Genomic DNA, 22,187 nt, shown 5'->3' with positions numbered 1-22,187 from the left:
TAAGCCGTCTGTTATATATATGCCGTGTTATATACAGTATATGCCGTGTGTTATATATATGCCGTGTGTAATATATGCCGTGTGTTATATATATGCCGTGTTATGTATATGCCATGTGTTATGTATATGCCGTGTGTTATATATAAGCCGTGTGTAATATATGCCGTGTGTTATATATATGCCGTGTGTTATGTATATGCCGTGTTATGTATATGCCGTGTGTTATGTATATGCCGTGTGTTATATATAAGCCGTGTGTAATATATGCTGTGTGTAATATATGCCGTGTGTTATATATATGCCGTGTGTTATATATATGCCGTGTGTTATGTCTATGCCGTGTTATATATATGCCGTGTGTTATATATATGCCGTGTGTTATATATAAGCCGTGTGTAATATATAAGCCGTGTGTAATATATGCTGTGTGTAATATATGCCGTGTGTTATATATATGCCGTGTGTTATATATATGCCGTGTGTTATGTCTATGCCGTGTTATATATATGCCGTGTGTTATATATATGCCGTGTGTTATATATAAGCCGTGTGTAATATATAAGCCGTGTGTAATATATGCCGTGTGTTATATATATGCCGTGTGTTATATATATGCCGTGTGTTATATATAAGCCGTGTGTTATATATAAGCCGTGTGTAATATATGCCGTGTGTTATATATATGCCGTGTGTTATATATATGCCGTGTGTTATATATAAGCCGTGTGTTATATATAAGCCGTGTGTAATATATGCCGTGTGTTATATATATGCCGTGTGTAATATATGCCGTGTGTAATATATGCCGTGTGTTATATATATGCCGTGTGTTATGTATATGCCGTGTGTTATATATAAGCCGTGTGTAATATATGCCGTGTGTAATATATGCCGTGTGTTATATATATGCCGTGTGTTATGTATATGCCGTGTGTTATATATATGCCGTGTGTAATATATGCCGTGTGTTATATATATGCCGTGTGTAATATATGCCGTGTGTTATATATAAGCCGTGTGTAATATACAGTGGGGCAAAAAAGTATTTAGTCGGTCACCAATAGTGCAAGTTCCACCACTTACAAAGATGAGAGGCGTCTGTAATTTACATCATAGGTAGACCTCAACTATGAGAGACAAAATGAGAAAACAAATCCAGAAAATCACATTGTCTGATTTTGTAAGAATTTATTTGCAAATTATGGTGGAAAATAAGTATTTGGTCAGTAACAACATTTCATCTCAATCCTTTGTTCTCTCTCCTTTGTTGGCAATGACAGAGGTCAGAGGTTTTCTGTAAGTCTTCACAAGGTTGGCACACACTGTTGTTGGTATGTTGGCCCATTCCTCCATGCAGATCTCCTCTAGAGCAGTGATGTTTTGGGGCTGTCGCTTGGCAACACGGACTTTCAACTCCCTCCAAAGGTTTTCTATAGGGTTGAGATCTGGAGACTGGCTCGGCCACTCCAGGACCTTGAAATGCTTCTTACAAAGCCACTCCTTCGTTGCCCTGGCGGTGTGCTTTGGATCATTGTCATGTTGAAAGACCCAGCCACGTTTCATCTTCAATGCCCTTGCTGATGGAAGGAGGTTTGCACTCAAAATCTCCCGATACATGGCCCCATTCATTCTTTCATGTACCCGGATCAGTCATCCTGGCCCCTTTGCAGAGAAACAGCCCCAAAGCATGATGTTTCCACCCCCATGCTTTACAGTAGGTCTGGTGTTTGATGGATGCAACTCAGGATTCTTTTTCCTCCAAACACGTAAAGTGGTGTTTCTACCAAACAGTTGCAGTTTGGTTTCATCAGACCATAGGACATTCTCCCAATACTCTTCTGGATCATCCAAATGCTCTCTAGCAAACTTCAGAGGGGCCCGGCCATGTACTGGCTTAAGCAGTGGGACACGTCTGGCACTGCAGGATCTGAGTCCCTGGCGGCGTAGTGTGTTACTGATGGTAGGCTTTGTTACATTGGTCCCAGCTCTCTGCAGGTCAGTCACTAGGTCCCCCCGCCTGGTTCTGGGATTTTTGCTCACCGTTCTTGTGATCATTTTGACCCCACGGGGTGAGATTTTGCGTGGAGCCCCAGAGCGAGGGAGATTATCAGTGGTCTTGTATGTCTTCCATTTTCTAATTATTGCTCCCACAGTTGATTTCTTCAATCCAAGCTGGTTGCCTATTGCAGATTCAGTCTTCCCAGCCTGGTGCAGGGCTACAAGTTTGTTTCTGGTGTCCTTTGACAGCTCTTTGGTCTTCACCATAGTGGAGTTTGGAGTCTGACTGTTTGAGGGTGTGCACAGGTGTCTTTTTATACTGATAAGTTTAAACAGGTGCCATTACTACAGGTAATGAGTGGAGGAAAGAGGAGACTCTTAAAGAAGAAGTTACAGGTCTGTGAGAGCCAGAAATCTGGATTGTTTGTAGGTGACCAAATACTTATTTTCCTCCATAATTTGCAAATAAATTCTTACAAAATCAGACAATGTGATTTTCTGGATTTGTTTTCTCATTTTGTCTCTCATAGTTGAGGTCACCTATGATGTAAATTACAGACGCCGCTCATCTTTGTAAGTGGTGGAACTTGCACTATTGGTGACTGACTAAATACTTTTTTGCCCCACTGTATGCCGTGTGTAATATATGCCGTGTGTTATATATTATGCCGTGTGTTATGTCTATGCCGTGTTATATATATGCCGTGTGTTATATATAAGCCGTGTGTAATATATGCTGTGTGTTATATATATGCCGTGTGTTATGTATATGCCGTGTTATGTATATGCCGTGTGTAATATATGCGGGGTGTTATGTATATGCCGTGTGTTATGTCTATGCCGTGTTATGTCTATGCCGTGTTATATATATGCCATGTGTAATATATGCCGTGTGTTATGTATATGCCGTGTGTAATATATGCCGTGTGTTATGTATATGCCGTGTGTAATATATGCGGGGTGTTATGTATATGCCGTGTGTAATATATGCGGGGTGTTATATATATGCCGTGTGTTATGTCTATGCCGTGTTATGTCTATGCCGTGTTATATATATGCCGTGTGTTATATATAAGCCGTGTGTAATATATGCCGTGTGTTATATATATGCCGTGTGTTATGTATATGCCGTGTTATGTATATGCCGTGTGTAATATATGCGGGGTGTTATGTATATGCCGTGTGTAATATATGCGGGGTGTTATATATATGCCGTGTGTTATGTCTATGCCGTGTTATGTCTATGCCGTGTTATATATATGCCGTGTGTTATATATAAGCCGTGTGTAATATATGCCGTGTGTTATATATATGCCGTGTGTTATGTATATGCCGTGTTATGTATATGCCGTGTGTAATATATGCGGGGTGTTATGTATATGCCGTGTGTAATATATGCGGGGTGTTATGTATATGCCGTGTGTAATATATGCGGGGTGTTATATATATGCCGTGTGTTATGTCTATGCCGTGTGTTATATATATGCCATGTGTAATATATGCCGTGTGTTATGTATATGCCGTGTGTTATATATATGCCGTGTGTTATGTATATGCCGTGTTATGTATATGCCGTGTGTAATATATGCCGTGTGTTATGTATATGCCGTGTGTTATGTCTATGCCGTGTTATATATATGTCGTGTGTTATATATATGCCGTGTGTAATATATGCCGTGTGTTATATATATGCCGTTTGTAATATATGCCGTGTGTTATGTATATGCCGTGTGTTATATATAAGCCGTTTGTAATATATGCCGTGTGTTATGTATATGCCGTGTGTTATATATAAGCCGTGTGTAATATATGCCGTGTGTTATGTATATGCCGTGTGTAATATATGCGGGGTGTTATATATATGCCATGTTATGTCTATGCCGTGTTATATATATGCCGTGTGTAATATATGCCGTGTGTTATGTATATGCCGTGTGTAATATATGCCGTGTGTTATATATATGCCGTGTTATGTATATGCCGTGTTATGTATATGCCGTGTGTAATATATGCCGTGTGTAATATATGCCGTGTGTAATATATGCCGTGTGTTATGTATATGCCGTGTTATATATATGCCGTGTGTTATATATATGCCGTGTGTAATATATGCCGTGTGTTATATATATGCCGTTTGTAATATATGCCGTGTGTTATGTATATGCCGTGTGTTATATATAAGCCGTGTGTAATATATGCCGTGTGTTATATATATGCCGTGTGTAATATATTCCGTGTGATATATATGCCGTGTGTTATACAGTCCTATGAAAAAGTTTGTGCCCCCCTATTAATGTTTTTTTTTTTTTTTTTAAATGTAGATTGTGAGCCCCACATAGAGCTCACAATGTACATTTTTCCCTATCAGTATGTCTTTTTTTGAAATATGGGATGGAAATCCATGCAAACACGGGGAGAACATGCAAACTCCTTGTAGATGGTTTTTTGCCCATGGCGGGATTTGAACACCAGGATTCCAGCGCTGCAAGGCTGCAGTGCTAACCACTGAGCCACCGTGTGGCCGCGTCCCCCTATTAATCTTAACCCTTGTTAGTTGTAAATATTTTGGTGTTTGCAGCGGCCATGTCAGTCTGATCTCTCTAATAACTGATGGACACAGTAATATTTCAGGATTGGAATGAGGTTTATTGTACTAACAGAAAATGTGCAATATGCATTACACCAAAGTGTGACCGGTGCAGAAGTGTTGGTCCCCTTATTATGTTATTGCTGTGAATCCTCCTCACTACTTGTTACTGACTTACTGAAGCACAACATTGGTTTTGTAACCTCAGTGAGCTTTGCACTTCATACCAGGTCTATCCAATCATGAGACAAGGGATTTAAGGTGGCCAATGGCAAGTTGTTCTCCTATTTGAGTCTCCTCTGAAGAGTGGCATCATGGGCTACTCAAAACAACTCTCAAATGATCTGAAAACAAAGATTGTTCCACACAGTTGTTCAGGGGAAGGATACAAAACGTTGTCTCAGAGATTTAACCTGTCAGTTTCCACTGTGAGGAACATAGTAAGGAAATGGAAGACCACAGGGACAGTTCTTGTTAAGCCCAGAAGTGGCAGGCCAAGAAAAATATCAGAAAGGCAGAGAAGAAGAATGGTGAGAAGAGTCAAGGACAATCCACAGACCACCTCCAAAGAGCTGCAGCATCATCTTGCTGCAGATGGTGTCACTGTGCATCGGTCAACAATACAGCGCACTTTGCACAAGGAGAAGCTGTATGGGAGAGTGATGAGAAAGAAGCCGTTTCTGCACGTACGCCACAAACAGAGTCACTGCCTGAGCGATGCAAAAGCACATTGGGACAAGCCAGCTTCATTCTGGAAGAAGGTCCTGTGGACTGATGAAACAAAGATGGAGTTGTTTGGTCATACAATAAGGCGTTATGCATGGCGTCCAAAAAAACAGCATTCCAAGAAAAACACATGCTACTCACTGTAAGATTTGGTGGAGGTTCCATCATGCTTTGGGGCTGTGTGGCCAATGCCGGCACCGGGAATCTTGGTAAAGTTGAGGGTCGCATGGATTCCACTCAGTATCAGCAGATTCTTGAGAATAATGTTCAAGAATCAGTGACGAAGTTGAAGTTACGCCGGGGATGGAGATTTCAGCAAGACAATGATCCAAAACACCGCTCCAAATCCTCAGGCATTCATGCAGAGGAACAATTACAATGTTCTGGAATGGCCATCCCAGTCCCCAGACCTGAATATCATTGACCACCTGTGGGATGATTGGAAGCGGGCTGTCCATGCTCGGCCACCATCTAACTGAACTGAACGCGAATTGTAAAGAGGAACGGTCCAAAATCCCTTCATCCAGGATCCAGAAACTGATTAACAGCTACAGGAAGCGACTAGAGGCAAAAGGAGGATCTACTAAATATTACTGGCACTTTTCTGTTGGGGCGCCCAGACTTCTGCACCGGTCACATTTTGGTGTAATGCATATTGCACATTCTCTGTTAGTACAATAAACCTCATTCCAATCCTGAAATATTACTGTGTCCATCAGTTATCAGAGAGATCAGACTGACATGGCAAACACCAGAATATTTACAACTAACAATGATTAAGATTAATAGGGGGCACAAAATTTTTCATAGGACTGTACATGCCGTGTGTTTTATATGCCGTGTATTATATATGCCGTGTGCGTAGGTTTTGGTGTCTCACTTTGCCGTGTGTTTTGTAGGTTTTGGTTTCGCGCTTTGTGCGGGTTTTGTAGGTTTTGGTGTTGCGCTTTGCTGTGGGTTTTGTAGGTTTTGGTGTCGCACTTTGCATTTTACCAGCGATAGCCTATCTATTGCAAACAATCCAGATGAATTTGTGTGAAGCAGAACCAGCAGCAAAACTGGACTGTCTATAAAAATCCAATTCACTCGGCTCTTAAGGAATCGGTTGCACATTCCTACTTTGATGGTCACTATATGTGGCCATGGTTCCCACATTCCATATCATCCAAATTAGGCTAAGTGACTAGAAGATGCAAAACTGATATACCACACAATGAATCTGAAGTGCAATACGTTCCACTGCACAGCCGCTTCAGCGACCTGGTGCGTATGCGCGTGTTACTGTAGCGGTTATATTAGCAACTCCACTGCTGATTCACTAACAGCCAAGCCAGGCACAGTTGTGTGTGGCCTGCTTCACCGATGCTAATAAGGATCAGTGGGTAACTAACTTGTTCTACCCACGACCTATTGACTGTATCACTGCACTTTCCCTAAACCCAGAGAGGTAGCTGTTCTTGCCCCCCTAACGTCTCCCTTCCTATGCATTTCCACCATGAGGTTTCATCAGAGGATAATTCTAATTTATCGACAAGTAAATTCCTATCTCAGGGAACCTAGGCTGCACCGTCCAGCAGCAAAGCTCTGGTGTCTCCTCCTCGGCACTATGGTATGGCCACAAGGCCGACGCTGGCCAGCCCTTCTTTTATACACAATAGCTCCCCTTGGACATCCCTTTGTCACCGGTCTAGGTGTAGAGGACTTCCCCTTATCACTGGTCTAGGTGTAGAGGACAACTCCTTGTCACTGGTCTATGTGTAGAGGACAACCACTTGTCACTGGCCTAGGTGTAGAGGACGCCCCCTTGTCACTGGTCTAGGTGTAGAAGACGTCCCTTTGTCACCGGTCTAGGTGTAGAGGACGTCCCTTTGTCACCGGTCTAGGTGTAGAGGACGTCTCCTTGTCACTGTCACCAGTCTAGGTTAAGAGGACATCCCTTCGTCACCGGTCTAAATGTAGAGGACATCCCCTTGTTAACGGTCTAGGTGTAGAGGACGTCCCCTTGTCACTGGTCTAGGTGTAGAGGACGTCTCCTTGTCACTGTCACCGGTCTAGGTTAAGAGGACGTCCCTTCTTCACCGGTCTAAATGTAGAGGACATCCCCTTGTTAACGGTCTAGGTGTAGAGGACGTCCCCTTGTCACCGGTCTAGGTGTAGAGGACGTCCCCTTGTCACTGTCACTGGTCTAGGTGTAGAGGACGTCCCCTTGTCACTGTCACTGGTCTAGGTGTAGAGGCTGTCCCCTTGTCACTGGTCTAGGTTTAGAGGACGTCCCTTCGTCACTGTCACTGGTCTAGGTGTAGAGGATGTCCCCTTGTCACTGGTCTAGGTGTAGAGGACGTCCCCCTGTCACTGGTCTAGGTGTAGAGGATGTCCCCTTGTCACTGTCACTGGTCTAGGTGTAGAGGACGTCCCCTTGTCACTGTCACTGGTCTAGGTGTAGAGGACGTCCCCTTGTCACTGTCACTGGTCTAGGTGTAGAGGACGTCCCCTTGTCACTGTCACTGGCCTAGGTGTAGAGGACGTCCCCTTGTCACTGTCACCGGCCTAGGTGTAGAGGACGTCCCCTTGTCACTGTCACCGGTCTAGGTGTAGAGGACGTCCCCTTGTCACTGTCACCGGCCTAGGTGTAGAGGACGTCCCCTTGTCACTGTCACCGGTCTAGGTGTAGAGGACGTCCCCTTGTCACTGTCACCGGTCTAGGTGTAGAGGACGTCTCCTTGTCACTGTCACCGGTCTAGGTGTAGAGGACGTCCCCTTGTCACTGGTCTAGGTGTAGAGGACGTCCCCTTGTCACTGGTCTAGGTGTAGAGGACGTCCCCTTGTCACTGTCAGCGGTCTAGGTGTAGAGGACGTCTCCTTGTCACTGTCACCGGTCTAGGTGTAGAGGACGTCTCCTTGTCACTGTCACCGGTCTAGGTGTAGAGGACGTCCCCTTGTCACTGTCACTGGTCTAGGTGTAGAGGACGTCTCCTTGTCACTGTCACTGGTCTAGGTGTAGAGGACGTCTCCTTGTCACTGTCACTGGTCTAGGTGTAGAGGACGTCCCCTTGTCACTGTCACCGGTCTAGGTGTAGAGGACGTCCCCTTGTCACTGTCACCGGTCTAGGTGTAGAGGACGTCCCCTTGTCACTGTCACCGGTCTAGGTGTAGAGGACGTCCCCTTGTCACTGGTCTAGGTGTAGAGGACGTCCCCTTGTCACTGGTCTAGGTGTAGAGGACGTCCCCTTGTCACTGTCATAGGTCTAGGTGTAGAGGACGTCCCTTGTCACTGTCACTGGTCTAGGTGTAGAGGACGTCCCCTTGTCATCGTCACCGGTCTAGGTGTAGAGGACGTCTCCTTGTCACTGTCACCGGCCTAGGTGTAGAGGACGTCCCCTTGTCACTGTCACTGGTCTAGGTGTAGAGGATGTCCCCTTGTCACTGTCACTGGTCTAGGTGTAGAGGACGTCTCCTTGTCACTGTCACTGGTCTAGGTTTAGAGGACGTCCCCTTGTCACTGTCATCGGTCTAGGTGTAGAGGACGTCCCCTTGTCACTGTCACCGGTCTAGGTGTAGAGGACGTCCCCTTGTCATTGTCACCGGTCTAGGTGTAGAGGACGTCCCCTTGTCACTGTCACTGGTCTAGGTGTATAGGACGTCTCCTTGTCACTGTCACTGGACTAGGTGTAGAGGACGTCCCCTTGTCACTGTCACTGGTCTAGGTGTAGAGGACGTCCCCTTGTCACTGTCACTGGTCTAGGTGTAGAGGACGTCCCCTTGTCACTGTCACTGGTCTAGGTGTAGAGGACGTCCTGTTGTCACTGTCACTGGTCTAGGTGTAGAGGACATCCCCTTGTCACTGTCACTGGTCTAGGTGTAGAGGACATCCCCTTGTCACTGTCATTGGTCTAGGTGTAGAGGACGTTCCCCTGTCACTGGACTAGGTGTAGAGGACGTTCCCCTGTCACTGGTCTAGGTGTAGAGGACGTCCCCTTGTCACTGTCACTGGTCTAGGTGTAGAGGACATCCCCTTGTCACTGTCACTGGTCTAGGTGTAGAGGACGTCCCCCTGTCACTGGTCTAGGTGTAGAGGACGTCCCCTTGTCACTGTCACTGGTCTAGGTGTAGAGGACATCCCCTTGTCACTGTCACTGGTCTAGGTATAGAGGACGTCCCCTTGTCACTGTCACTGGTCTAGGTGTAGAGGACATCCCCTTGTCACTGTCACTGGTCTAGGTGTAGAGGACGTCCCCCTGTCACTGGTCTAGGTGTAGAGGACGTCCCCCTGTCACTGGTCTAGGTGTAGAGGACGTCCCCTTGTCACTGTCACTGGTCTAGGTGTAGAGGACGTCCCCTTGTCACTGTCACTGGTCTAGGTGTAGAGGACGTCCCCTTGTCACTGGTCTAGGTGTAGAGGACGTCCCTTCATCACTGTCACTGGTCTAGGTGTAGAGGATGTCCCCTTGTGACCGGTCTAGGTGTAGAGGACGTCCCCTTGTCACTGGTCTTGGTGTAGAGGACGTCCCCTTGTCACTGTCACTGGTCTAGGTGTAGAGGACGTCCCCTTGTCACTGTCACTGGTCTAGGTGTAGAGGACGTCCCCTTGTCACTGTCACTGGTCTAGGTGTAGAGGACGTCTCCTTGTCACTGGTCTAGGTGTAGAGGACGTCCCCTTGTCACTGGTCTAGGTGTAGAGGACGTCCCCTTGTCACTGGTCTAGGTGTAGGGGACGTCCCCTTGTCACTGTCACCGGTCTAGGTGTAGAGGACGTCCCCTTGTCACTGTCACTGGTCTAGGTGTAGAGGACGTCCCCTTGTCACTGGTCTAGGTGTAGAGGACGTCCCCTTGTCACTGTCACAGGTCTAGGTGTAGAGGACGTCTCCTTGTCACTGTCACTGGTCTAGGTGTAGAGGACGTCCCCTTGTCACTGTCACTGGTCTAGGTGTAGAGGACGTCCCCTTGTCACTGTCACTGGTCTAGGTGTAGAGGACGTCCCCTTGTCACTGTCACTGGTCTAGGTGTAGAGGACGTCCCCTTGTCACTGGTCTAGGTGTAGAGGACATCCCCTTGTCACTGTCACTGGTCTAGGTGTAGAGGACGTCCCCTTGTCACTGGTCTAGGTGTAGAGGACGTCCCCCTGTCACTGGTCTAGGTGTAGCGGACGTCCCCCTGTCACTGGTCTAGGTGTAGAGGACGTCCCCTTGTCACTGTCACTGGTCTAGGTGTAGAGGACGTCCCCTTGTCACTGGTCTAGGTGTAGAGGACGTCCCCTTGTCACTGTCATAGGTCTAGGTGTAGAGGACGTCCCCTTGTCACTGTCGCTGGTCTAGGTGTAGAGGACGTCCCCTTGTCACTGTCACTGGTCTAGGTGTAGAGGACGTCCCCTTGTCACTGTCACTGGTCTAGGTGTAGAGGACGTCTCCTTGTCACTGGTCTAGGTGTAGAGGACGTCCCCTTGTCAATGGTCTAGGTGTAGGGGACGTCCCCTTGTCACTGTCACCGGTCTAGGTGTAGAGGACGTCCCCTTGTCACTGGTCTAGGTGTAGAGGACGTCCCCCTGTCACTGGTCTAGGTGTAGCGGACGTCCCCCTGTCACTGGTCTAGGTGTAGAGGACGTCCCCTTGTCACTGTCACTGGTCTAGGTGTAGAGGACGTCCCCTTGTCACTGGTCTAGGTGTAGAGGACGTCCCCTTGTCACTGTCATAGGTCTAGGTGTAGAGGACGTCCCCTTGTCACTGTCACAGGTCTAGGTGTAGAGGATGTCCCCTTGTCACTGTCACTGGTCTAGGTGTAGAGGACGTCCCCTTGTCACTGTCACTGGTCTAGGTGTAGAGGACGTCCCCTTGTCACTGGTCTAGGTGTAGAGGACGTCCCCTTGTCACTGTCACTGGTCTAGGTGTAGAGGACGTCCCCCTGTCACTGGTCTAGGTGTAGAGGACGTCCCCTTGTCACTGTCACTGGTCTAGGTGTAGAGGACGTCCCCCTGTCACTGGTCTAGGTGTAGAGGACGTCCCCCTGTCACTGGTCTAGGTGTAGAGGACGTCCCCTTGTCACTGTCGCTGGTCTAGGTGTAGAGGACGTCCCCTTGTCACTGTCACTGGTCTAGGTGTAGAGGACGTCCCCTTGTCACTGTCACTGGTCTAGGTGTAGAGGACGTCTCCTTGTCACTGGTCTAGGTGTAGAGGACGTCCCCTTGTCACTGGTCTAGGTGTAGGGGACGTCCCCTTGTCACTGTCATAGGTCTAGGTGTAGAGGACGTCCCCTTGTCACTGTCACTGGTCTAGGTGTAGAGGACGTCCCCTTGTCACTGTCACTGGTCTAGGTGTAGAGGACGTCCCCTTGTCACTGTCATAGGTCTAGGTGTAGAGGACGTCCCCTTGTCACTGTCACTGGTCTAGGTGTAGAGGACGTCCCCTTGTCACTGTCACTGGTCTAGGTGTAGAGGACGTCCCCTTGTCACTGTCACTGGTCTAGGTGTAGAGGACGTCCCCTTGTCACTGTCACTGGTCTAGGTGTAGAGGACGTCCCCTTGTCACTGGTCTAGGTGTAGAGGACATCCCCTTGTCACTGTCACTGGTCTAGGTGTAGAGGACGTCCCCTTGTCACTGGTCTAGGTGTAGAGGACGTCCCCCTGTCACTGGTCTAGGTGTAGCGGACGTCCCCCTGTCACTGGTCTAGGTGTAGAGGACGTCCCCTTGTCACTGTCACTGGTCTAGGTGTAGAGGACGTCCCCTTGTCACTGGTCTAGGTGTAGAGGACGTCCCCTTGTCACTGTCATAGGTCTAGGTGTAGAGGACGTCCCCTTGTCACTGTCACAGGTCTAGGTGTAGAGGATGTCCCCTTGTCACTGTCACTGGTCTAGGTGTAGAGGACGTCCTCCTGTCACTGGTCTAGGTGTAGAGGACGTCCCCTTGTCACTGTCACTGGTCTAGGTGTAGAGGACGTCCCCCTGTCACTGGTCTAGGTGTAGAGGACGTCCCCTTGTCACTGTCACTGGTCTAGGTGTAGAGGACGTCCCCCTGTCACTGGTCTAGGTGTAGAGGACGTCCCCCTGTCACTGGTCTAGGTGTAGAGGACGTCCCCTTGTCACTGTCGCTGGTCTAGGTGTAGAGGACGTCCCCTTGTCACTGTCACTGGTCTAGGTGTAGAGGACGTCCCCTTGTCACTGTCACTGGTCTAGGTGTAGAGGACGTCCACTTGTCACTGTCATAGGTCTAGGTGTAGAGGACGTCCCCTTGTCACTGTCACTGGTCTAGGTGTAGAGGACGTCCCCTTGTCACTGTCACAGGTCTAGGTGTAGAGGATGTCCCCTTGTCACTGTCACTGGTCTAGGTGTAGAGGACGTCCTCCTGTCACTGGTCTGGGTGTAGAGGACGTCCCCTTGTCACTGTCACTGGTCTAGGTGTAGAGGACGTCCCCCTGTCACTGGTCTAGGTGTAGAGGACGTCCCCTTGTCACTGTCACTGGTCTAGGTGTAGAGGACGTCCCCCTGTCACTGGTCTAGGTGTAGAGGACGTCCCCCTGTCACTGGTCTAGGTGTAGAGGACGTCCCCTTGTCACTGTCGCTGGTCTAGGTGTAGAGGACGTCCCCTTGTCACTGTCACTGGTCTAGGTGTAGAGGACATCCCCTTGTCACTGGTCTAGGTGTAGAGGACGTTCCCTTGTCACTGTCACTGGTCTAGGTGTAGAGGACGTCCCCCTGTCACTGGTCTAGGTGTAGAGGACGTCACTGTCACTGGTTTAGGTGTAGAGGACGTCCCCTTGTCACTGTCACTGGTCTAGGTGTAGAGGACGTCCCCTTGTCACTAGTATAGGTGTAGAGGACGTCCCCTTGTCACTGGTCTAGGTGTAGAGGACGTCCCCTTGTCACTGGTCTAGGTGTAGAGGACGTCCCCTTGTCACTGTCACTGGTCTAGGTGTAGAGGACGTCCCCTTGTCACTGGTCTAGGTGTAGAGGACGTCCCCTTTTCACTGTCTCTGGTCTAGGTGTGGAGGACGTCCCCTTGACACTGTCACTGGTCTAGGTGTAGAGGACGTCCCCTTGTCACTGGTCTAGGTGTAGAGGACGTCCCCTTGTCACTGTCACCGGTCTAGGTTTAGAGGATGTCCCCTTGTGACCGGTCTAGGTGTAGAGGATGTCCCCTTGTCACCGGTCTAGGTGTAGAGGACGTCCCTTCATCACTGTCACTGGTCTAGGTGTAGAGGATGTCCCCTTGTCACTGTCACTGGTCTAGGTGTAGAGGACGTCCCCTTGTCAGTGTCACTGGTCTAGGTGTAGAGGACGTCCCCTTGTCACTGTCACTGGTCTAGGTGTAGAGGATGTCCCCTTGTCACTGGTCTAGGTGTAGAGGACGTCCCCTTGTCACTGTCACTGGTCTAGGTGTAGAGGACGTCCCCTTGTCACTGTCACTGGTCTAGGTGTAGAGGACTTCCCCTTGTCACTGGTCTAGGTGTAGAGGACGTCCCCTTGTCACTGTCACTGGTCTAGGTGTAGAGGACGTCCCCTTGTCACTGTCACTGGTCTAGGTGTAGAGGACTTCCCCTTGTCACTGGTATAGGTGTAGAGGACGTCCCCTTGTCACTGGTCTAGGTGTAGAGGATGTCCCCTTGTCACTGGTCTAGGTGTAGAGGACGTCCCCTGTCACTGTCACTGGTCTAGGTGTAGAGGACTTCCCCTTGTCACTGGTATAGGTGTAGAGGACGTCCCCTTGTCACTGGTATAGGTGTAGAGGACGTCCCCTTGTCACTGGTATAGGTGTAGAGGACTTCCCCTTGTCACTGGTATAGGTGTAGAGGACGTCCCCTTGTCACTGGTCTAGGTGTAGAGGACGTCCCCTGTCACTGTCACTGGTCTAGGTGTAGAGGACTTCCCCTTGTCACTGGTATAGGTGTAGAGGACGTCCCCTTGTCACTGGTATAGGTGTAGAGGACTTCCCCTTGTCACTGGTATAGGTGTAGAGGACTTCCCCTTGTCACTGGTTTAGGTGTAGAGGACGTCCCCTTGTCACTGGTATAGGTGTAGAGGACGTCCCCTTGTCACTGGTCTAGGTGTAGAGGACGTCCCCTTGTCACTGTCACTGGTCTAGGTGTAGAGGACTTCCCCTTGTCACTGGTATAGGTGTAGAGGACGTCCCCTTGTCACTGGTCTAGGTGTAGAGGACGTCCCCTTGTCACTGGTCTAGGTGTAGAGGACGTCCCCTGTCACTGTCACTGGTCTAGGTGTAGAGGACGTCCCCTGTCACTGTCACTGGTCTAGGTGTAGAGGACGTCCCCTTGTCACTGTCACTGGTCTAGGTGTAGAGGACGTCCCCTTGTCACTGGTCTAGGTGTAGAGGACGTCCCCTGTCACTGTCACTGGTCTAGGTGTAGAGGACGTCCCCTTGTCACTGGTCTTGGTGTAGAGGACGTCCCCTGTCACTGGTCTAGGTGTAGAGGACGTCCCCTTGTCACTGTCACTGGTCTAGGTGTAGAGGACGTCCCCTTGTCACTGGTCTAGGTGTAGAGGACGTCCCCTGTCACTGTCACTGGTCTAGGTGTAGAGGACGTCCCCTTGTCACTGGTCTTGGTGTAGAGGACGTCCCGTGTCACTGGTCTAGGTGTAGAGGACGTCCCCCTGTCACTGGTCTAGGTGTAGAGGACGTCCCCTTGTCACTACCGGTCTAGGTGTAGAGGACGTCCCCTTGTCACTGGTCTAGGTGTAGAGGACGTCCCCTTGTCACTGTCACTGGTCTTGGTGTAGAGGACGTCCCCTTGTCACTGGTCTAGGTGTAGAGGACGTCCCCTTGTCACCGGTCTAGGTGTAGAGGACGTCCCCTTGTCACTACCGGTCTAGGTGTAGAGGACGTCCCCTTGTCACCGGTCTAGGTGTAGAGGACGTCCCCTTGTCACTGTCACTGGTCTAGGTGTAGAGGACGTCCCCTTGTCACTGGTCTAGGTGTAGAGGACGTCCCCTTGTCACTGTCACTGGTCTAGGTGTAGAGGACGTCCCCTTGTCACTACCGGTCTAGTTGTAGAGGACGTCCCCTTGTCCCCGGTCTAGGTGTAGAGGACGTCCCCTTGTCACTGTCACCGGTCTAGGTGTAAATAGATCCTTAGAAAGTTCTTTGTATTGTTCCTTCATGTATTTGTACATTATTATTACCGTGTTTCCCCGATAGTAAGACGTAGTGGGACTTTTGGGGGGTGGGCTAATGTAAGACGTACCCCGAAAGTAAGACCTAGTAAATGATATCTGGCGGGCACGGCCGCAGCTGCAGCAGAGGTGCGTTTCTTCAGTGCTTTCAGGACACTCCTCTTTCTCTGGCTGCTCTCTGCCCACCAATGAGAGGAGAGAAGTGAGCTCAGGGGGCGGAGCTTATCCCTGTAGAGATCTAGGCCCCGCCTCCAGGTCCCGCCGTCTCCATACTGCACACAAGAGACGGAGAGAAGAGAAGAAGAAAGAAAGAAAGTTCCCAGCAAAGTGAAAAAAGAAGCCACCAGGTCCAGGCTGTCCTCTGCCTATAATGTCCGCCATTTAGGGTTATTCATTTCGTTTCGGTAACTCCATGTGCCGGACATTAATAGCAGTTAACCCCGTCATGTCCTCCCTCACATTAACCCCTCTCAACATTTTTTTTCCAATATAAGACATACCCCGAAAGTAAGACATAGTGGGATTTTTGGGGGTAAAAAGAATGTAGGACACTGTCTTACTTTCGGGAAAACACGGTAGATCTCCCCGGAGACGTCTTTTCTCTAAACTGAATAACCCCAAGTTTGTTAACCTCTCGTTGTCCTCCAGTCCCGCCATTCCCCTAATCATTTTGGTTGCCCATCTTTGCACTTTGTCAGGTTCACTTATAGCTTTCTTATATTTTGGGGCCCAAATGGCGCACAATATTGTAAGTGTGGCCGCAGCAGGGACTTGTATAACTATGTTCTTGTGCCGGCAGCTGGAGGCCTCAGGGATTGGAATGACTTCTGCACAGTCACCTCATAGATTTGGGGGTTTGGTGCAGATAACTTTGGGTTTGATTTACATTTTCAGCTACTAATTTTTTTACATTTTTTTGTATGTTTTTTTTTAAATACACTTTAAGTCAAAATGACATGAAGGTACTTGTTTATATCCAGTGCTGAGTGGCAGTCTGGCAATGCTGCAGGTGTCAGAGGTTAGTATAGTTTTTTAATTTTGCAAGTTTGGTCTCATTTGTTCTCAAAAGTGTGAAAATTGCCCAGAAATACAAAATGTGAGCGAGCCCCTGGCGGAGAAAGGGTTGATAGTTCAGTGGACTCATGGTGGGCTGGAGAATCAATGTCAGAAGGTTGTTGTTAATGGTTTGCATTCTGAGAAGAAACAGTGAAAAGTAGTCACCACAAGGGTCAGTCCTGGGTCCCATTCTTTTTAATATGTAGGTAACATTGGAGAAGCTTACAAAAATGTGCAATAGATTGGAAAAGACTGAGCTTTGGGAAGAAGGAACCTTCTATCAGAAGAAGAAAGCGGGGGTCGGCAACCTTCGGTACCCCAGCTGTAGTAAGACTACAACTCCCAGCATGCAATGAAGTGAATGGACCATGCTGGGAGTGGAGGTTGCTGACCCCTGATATTGAGAGAAGAATCCAGGAGTCCTGATATCATACAGCTCCACAAGACACACATATGTTACATGAGAGAAGAAGAAGGGAAAGGGAGGACACGATGGAAACCTTTATACAGTGTTGGCCAAAAGTATTGGCCCCCCTGCAGTCCTGTCAGATAATCCTCGCTGTCCCCAGATAATGATTACACAGCACAGACTCTTATATAGTATATAAGTGACACAGGGTATATACAGTATAAGTATCGCCCCCTGCAGTCCTGTCAGATAATCCTCGCTGTCCCCAGATAATGATTACACAGCACAGACTCTTATATAGTATATAAGTGACACAGGGTATATACAGTATAAGTATCGCCCCCTGCAGTCCTGTCAGATAATCCACGCTGTCCCCCAGATAATGATTACACAGCACAAACTCTTATATAGTATATAAGTGACACAGGGTATATACAGTATAAGTATCGCCCCCTGCAGTCCTGTCAGATAATCCTCGCTGTCCCCCAGATAATGATTACACAGCACAGACTCTTATATAGTATATAAGTGACACAGGGTATATACAGTATAAGTATCGCCCCCTGCAGTCCTGTCAGATAATCCTCGCTGTCCCCAGATAATGATTACACAGCACAGACTCTTATATAGTATATAAGTGACACAGGGTATATACAGTATGAGTATCACCCCCTGCAGTCCTGTCAGATAATCCTCGCTGTCCCCCAGATAATGATTACACAGCACAGACTCTTATATAGTATATAAGTGACACAGGGTATATACAGTATAAGTATCGCCCCCTGCAGTCCTGTCAGATAATCCTCGCTGTCCCCAGATAATGATTACACAGCACAGACTCTTATATAGTATATAAGTGACACAGGGTATATACAGTATAAGTATCGCCCCCTGCAGTCCTGTCAGATAATCCTCGCTGTCCCCAGATAATGATTACACAGCACAGACTCTTATATAGTATATAAGTGACACAGGGTATATACAGTATAAGTATCGCCCCCTGCAGTCCTGTCAGATAATCCTCACTGTCCCCAGATAATGATTACACAGCACAAACTCTTATATAGTATATAAGTGACACAGGGTATATACAGTATAAGTATCGCCCCCTGCAGTCCTGTCAGATAATCCTCACTGTCCCCCAGATAATGATTACACAGCACAGACTCTTACATAGTATATAAGTGACACAGGGTATATACAGTATAAGTATCGCCCCCTGCAGTCCTGTCAGATAATCCTCGCTGTCCCCCAGATAATGATTACACAGCACAGACTCTTATATAGTATATAAGTGACACAGGGTATATACAGTATAAGTATCGCCCCCTGCAGTCCTGTCAGATAATCCTCGGTGTCCCCCAGATAATGATTACACAGCACAAACTCTTATATAGTATATAAGTGACACAGGGTATATACAGTATAAGTATCGCCCCCTGCAGTCCTGTCAGATAATCCTCGTTGTCCCCAGATAATGATTACACAACACAGACTCTTATATAGTATATAAGTGACACAGGGTATATACAGTATAAGTATCGCCCCCTGCAGTCCTGTCAGATAATCCTTGGTGTCTCCAGATAATGATTACACAGCACAACCTCTTATATAGTATATAAGTGACACAGGGTATATACAGTATAAGTATCACCCCCTGCAGTCCTGTCAGATAATCCTTGGTGTCTCCAGATAATGATTACACAGCACAACCTCTTATATAGTATATAAGTGACACAGGGTATATACAGTATAAGTATCGCCCCCTGTAGTCCTGTCAGATAATCCTCGCTGTCCCCCAAATAATGATTACACAGCACAGACTCTTATATAGTATATAAGTGACACAGGGTATATACAGTATAAGTATCGCCCCCTGCAGTCCTGTCAGATAATCCTCGGTGTCCCCAGATAATGATTACACAGCACAGACTCTTATATAGTATATAAGTGACACAGGGTATATACAGTATAAGTATCGCCCCCTGCAGTCCTGTCAGATAATCCTCGATGTCCCCCAGATAATGAGCACACAGCACAGACTCTTATATAGTATATAAGTGACACAGGGTATATACAGTATAAGTATCGCCCCCTGCAGTCCTGTCAGATAATCCTCGGTGTCCCCAGATAATGATTACACAGCACAGACTCTTATATAGTATATAAGTGACACAGGGTATATACAGTATAAGTATCGCCCCCTGCAGTCCTGTCAGATAATCCTCGCTGTCCCCAGATAATGATTACACAGCACAGACTCTTATATAGTATATAAGTGACACAGGGTATATACAGTATAAGTATCGCCCCCTGCAGTCCTGTCAGATAATCCTCGATGTCCCCCAGATAATGATTACACAGCACAGACTCTTATATAGTATATAAGTGACACAGGGTATATACAGTATAAGTATCGCCCCCTGCAGTCCTGTCAGATAATCCTCGCTGTCCCCCAGATAATGATTACACAGCACAGACTCTTTTATAGTATATAAGTGACACAGGGTATATACAGTATAAGTATCGCCCCCTGCAGTCCTGTCAGATAATCCTCGATGTCCCCCAGATAATGATTACACAGCACAGACTCTTATATAGTATATAAGTGACACAGGGTATATACAGTATAAGTATCGCCCCCTGCAGTCCTGTCAGATAATCCTCGATGTCCCCCAGATAATGATTACACAGCACAGACTCTTATATAGTATATAAGTGACACAGGGTATATACAGTATAAGTATCGCCCCCTGCAGTCCTGTCAGATAATCCTCGATGTCCCCCAGATAATGAGCACACAGCACAGACTCTTATATAGTATATAAGTGACACAGGGTATATACAGTATAAGTATCGCCCCCTGCAGTCCTGTCAGATAATCCTCGCTGTCCCCAGATAATGATTACACAGCACAGACTCTTATATAGTATATAAGTGACACAGGGTATATACAGTATAAGTATCGCCCCCTGCAGTCCTGTCAGATAATCCTCGATGTCCCCCAGATAATGATTACACAGCACAGACTCTTATATAGTATATAAGTGACACAGGGTATATACAGTATAAGTATCGCCCCCTGCAGTCCTGTCAGATAATCCTCGCTGTCCCCCAGATAATGATTACACAGCACAGACTCTTTTATAGTATATAAGTGACACAGGGTATATACAGTATAAGTATCGCCCCCTGCAGTCCTGTCAGATAATCCTCGATGTCCCCCAGATAATGATTACACAGCACAGACTCTTATATAGTATATAAGTGACACAGGGTATATACAGTATAAGTATCGCCCCCTGCAGTCCTGTCAGATAATCCTCGATGTCCCCCAGATAATGATTACACAGCACAGACTCTTATATAGTATATAAGTGACACAGGGTATATACAGTATAAGTGTCGCCCCCTGCAGTCCTGTCAGATAATCCCCGGTGTCTCCAGATAATGATTACACAGCACAGACTCTTATATAGTATATAAGTGACACAGGGTATATACAGTATAAGTATCGCCCCCTGCAGTCCTGTCAGATAATCCTCGCTGTCCCCCAGATAATGATTACACAGCACAGACTCTTATATAGTATATAAGTGACACAGGGTATATACAGTATAAGTATCGCCCCCTGCAGTCCTGTCAGATAATCCACGCTGTCCCCCAGATAATGATTACACAGCACAAACTCTTATATAGTATATAAGTGACACAGGGTATATACAGTATAAGTATCGCCCCCTGCAGTCCTGTCAGATAATCCTCGCTGTCCCCCAGATAATGATTACACAGCACAGACTCTTATATAGTATATAAGTGACACAGGGTATATACAGTATAAGTATCGCCCCCTGCAGTCCTGTCAGATAATCCTCGCTGTCCCCCAGATAATGATTACACAGCACAAACTCTTATATAGTATATAAGTGACACAGGGAATATACAGTATAAGTATCGCCCCCTGCAGTCCTGTCAGATAATCCTCGCTGTCCCCCAGATAATGATTACACAGCACAGACTCTTATATAGTATATAAGTGACACAGGGTATATACAGTATAAGTATCGCCCCCTGCAGTCCTGTCAGATAATCCTCGCTGTCCCCCAGATAATGATTACACAGCACAGACTCTTATATAGTATATAAGTGACACAGGGTATATACAGTATAAGTATCGCCCCCTGCAGTCCTGTCAGATAATCCTCACTGTCCCCAGATAATGATTACACAGCACAAACTCTTATATAGTATATAAGTGACACAGGGTATATAAAGTATAAGTATCGCCCCCTGCAGTCCTGTCAGATAATCCTCGCTGTCCCCCAGATAATGATTACACAGCACAGACTCTTATATAGTATATAAGTGACACAGGGTATATACAGTATAAGTATCGCCCCCTGCAGTCCTGTCAGATAATCCTCGGCGTCCCCAGATAATGATTACACAGCACAGACTCTTATATAGTATATAAGTGACACAGGGTATATAAAGTATAAGTATCGCCCCCTGCAGTCCTGTCAGATAATCCTCGCTGTCCCCCAGATAATGATTACACAGAACAGACTCTTATATAGTATATAAGTGACACAGGGTATATAAAGTATAAGTATCGCCCCCTGCAGTCCTGTCAGATAATCCTCGCTGTCCCCCAGATAATGATTACACAGCACAGACTCTTATATAGTATATAAGTGACACAGGGTATATACAGTATAAGTATCACCTCTGCAGTCCTGTCAGATAATCCTCACTGTCCCCAGATAATGATTACACAGCACAGACTCTTATATAGTATATAAGTGACACAGGGTATATACAGTATAAGTATCACCCCTGCAGTCCTGTCAGATAATCCTCGCTGTCCCCCAGATAATGATTACACAGCACAAACTCTTATATAGTATATAAGTGACACAGGGTATATACAGTATAAGTATCGCCCCCTGCAGTCCTGTCAGATAATCCTCGCTGTCCCCCAGATAATGATTACACAGCACAGACTCTTATATAGTATATAAGTGACACAGGGTATATACAGTATAAGTATCGCCCCCTGCAGTCCTGTCAGATAATCCTCGCTGTCCCCCAGATAATGATTACACAGCACAGACTCTTATATAGTATATAAGTGACACAGGGTATATACAGTATAAGTATCGCCCCCTGCAGTCCTGTCAGATAATCCTCACTGTCCCCCAGATAATGATTACACAGCACAGACTCTTATATAGTATATAAGTGACACAGGGTATATACAGTATAAGTATCGCCCCCTGCAGTCCTGTCAGATAATC

At 47.1% G+C, this 22,187-nt stretch overlaps 1 protein-coding gene and 1 long non-coding RNA gene across 2 annotated transcripts in view; both read left to right on the top strand.

Moving 5' to 3' along the window:
- Positions 1–22,187, top strand: part of LOC142186770 (uncharacterized) — a 74,015-nt gene that overhangs the window by 16,282 nt on the left and 35,546 nt on the right. The gene's annotated exons all lie outside the window — the stretch shown is intronic.
- On the top strand, positions 10,785–14,822 carry LOC142186769 (uncharacterized). The gene is made up of 3 exons (XR_012712308.1): positions 10,785–10,833; positions 14,476–14,512; positions 14,758–14,822. It is a non-coding gene; the product is annotated as an uncharacterized LOC142186769 (long non-coding RNA).

The sequence above is a fragment of the Leptodactylus fuscus genome, unplaced genomic scaffold, assembly GCF_031893055.1.
Source record: "Leptodactylus fuscus isolate aLepFus1 unplaced genomic scaffold, aLepFus1.hap2 HAP2_SCAFFOLD_116, whole genome shotgun sequence".
NCBI classification, from domain to species: domain Eukaryota; kingdom Metazoa; phylum Chordata; class Amphibia; order Anura; family Leptodactylidae; genus Leptodactylus; species Leptodactylus fuscus.
The sequence above is the reverse complement of the archived record's forward strand: the minus strand, read 5'-3'. Positions and strand labels throughout refer to the sequence as shown.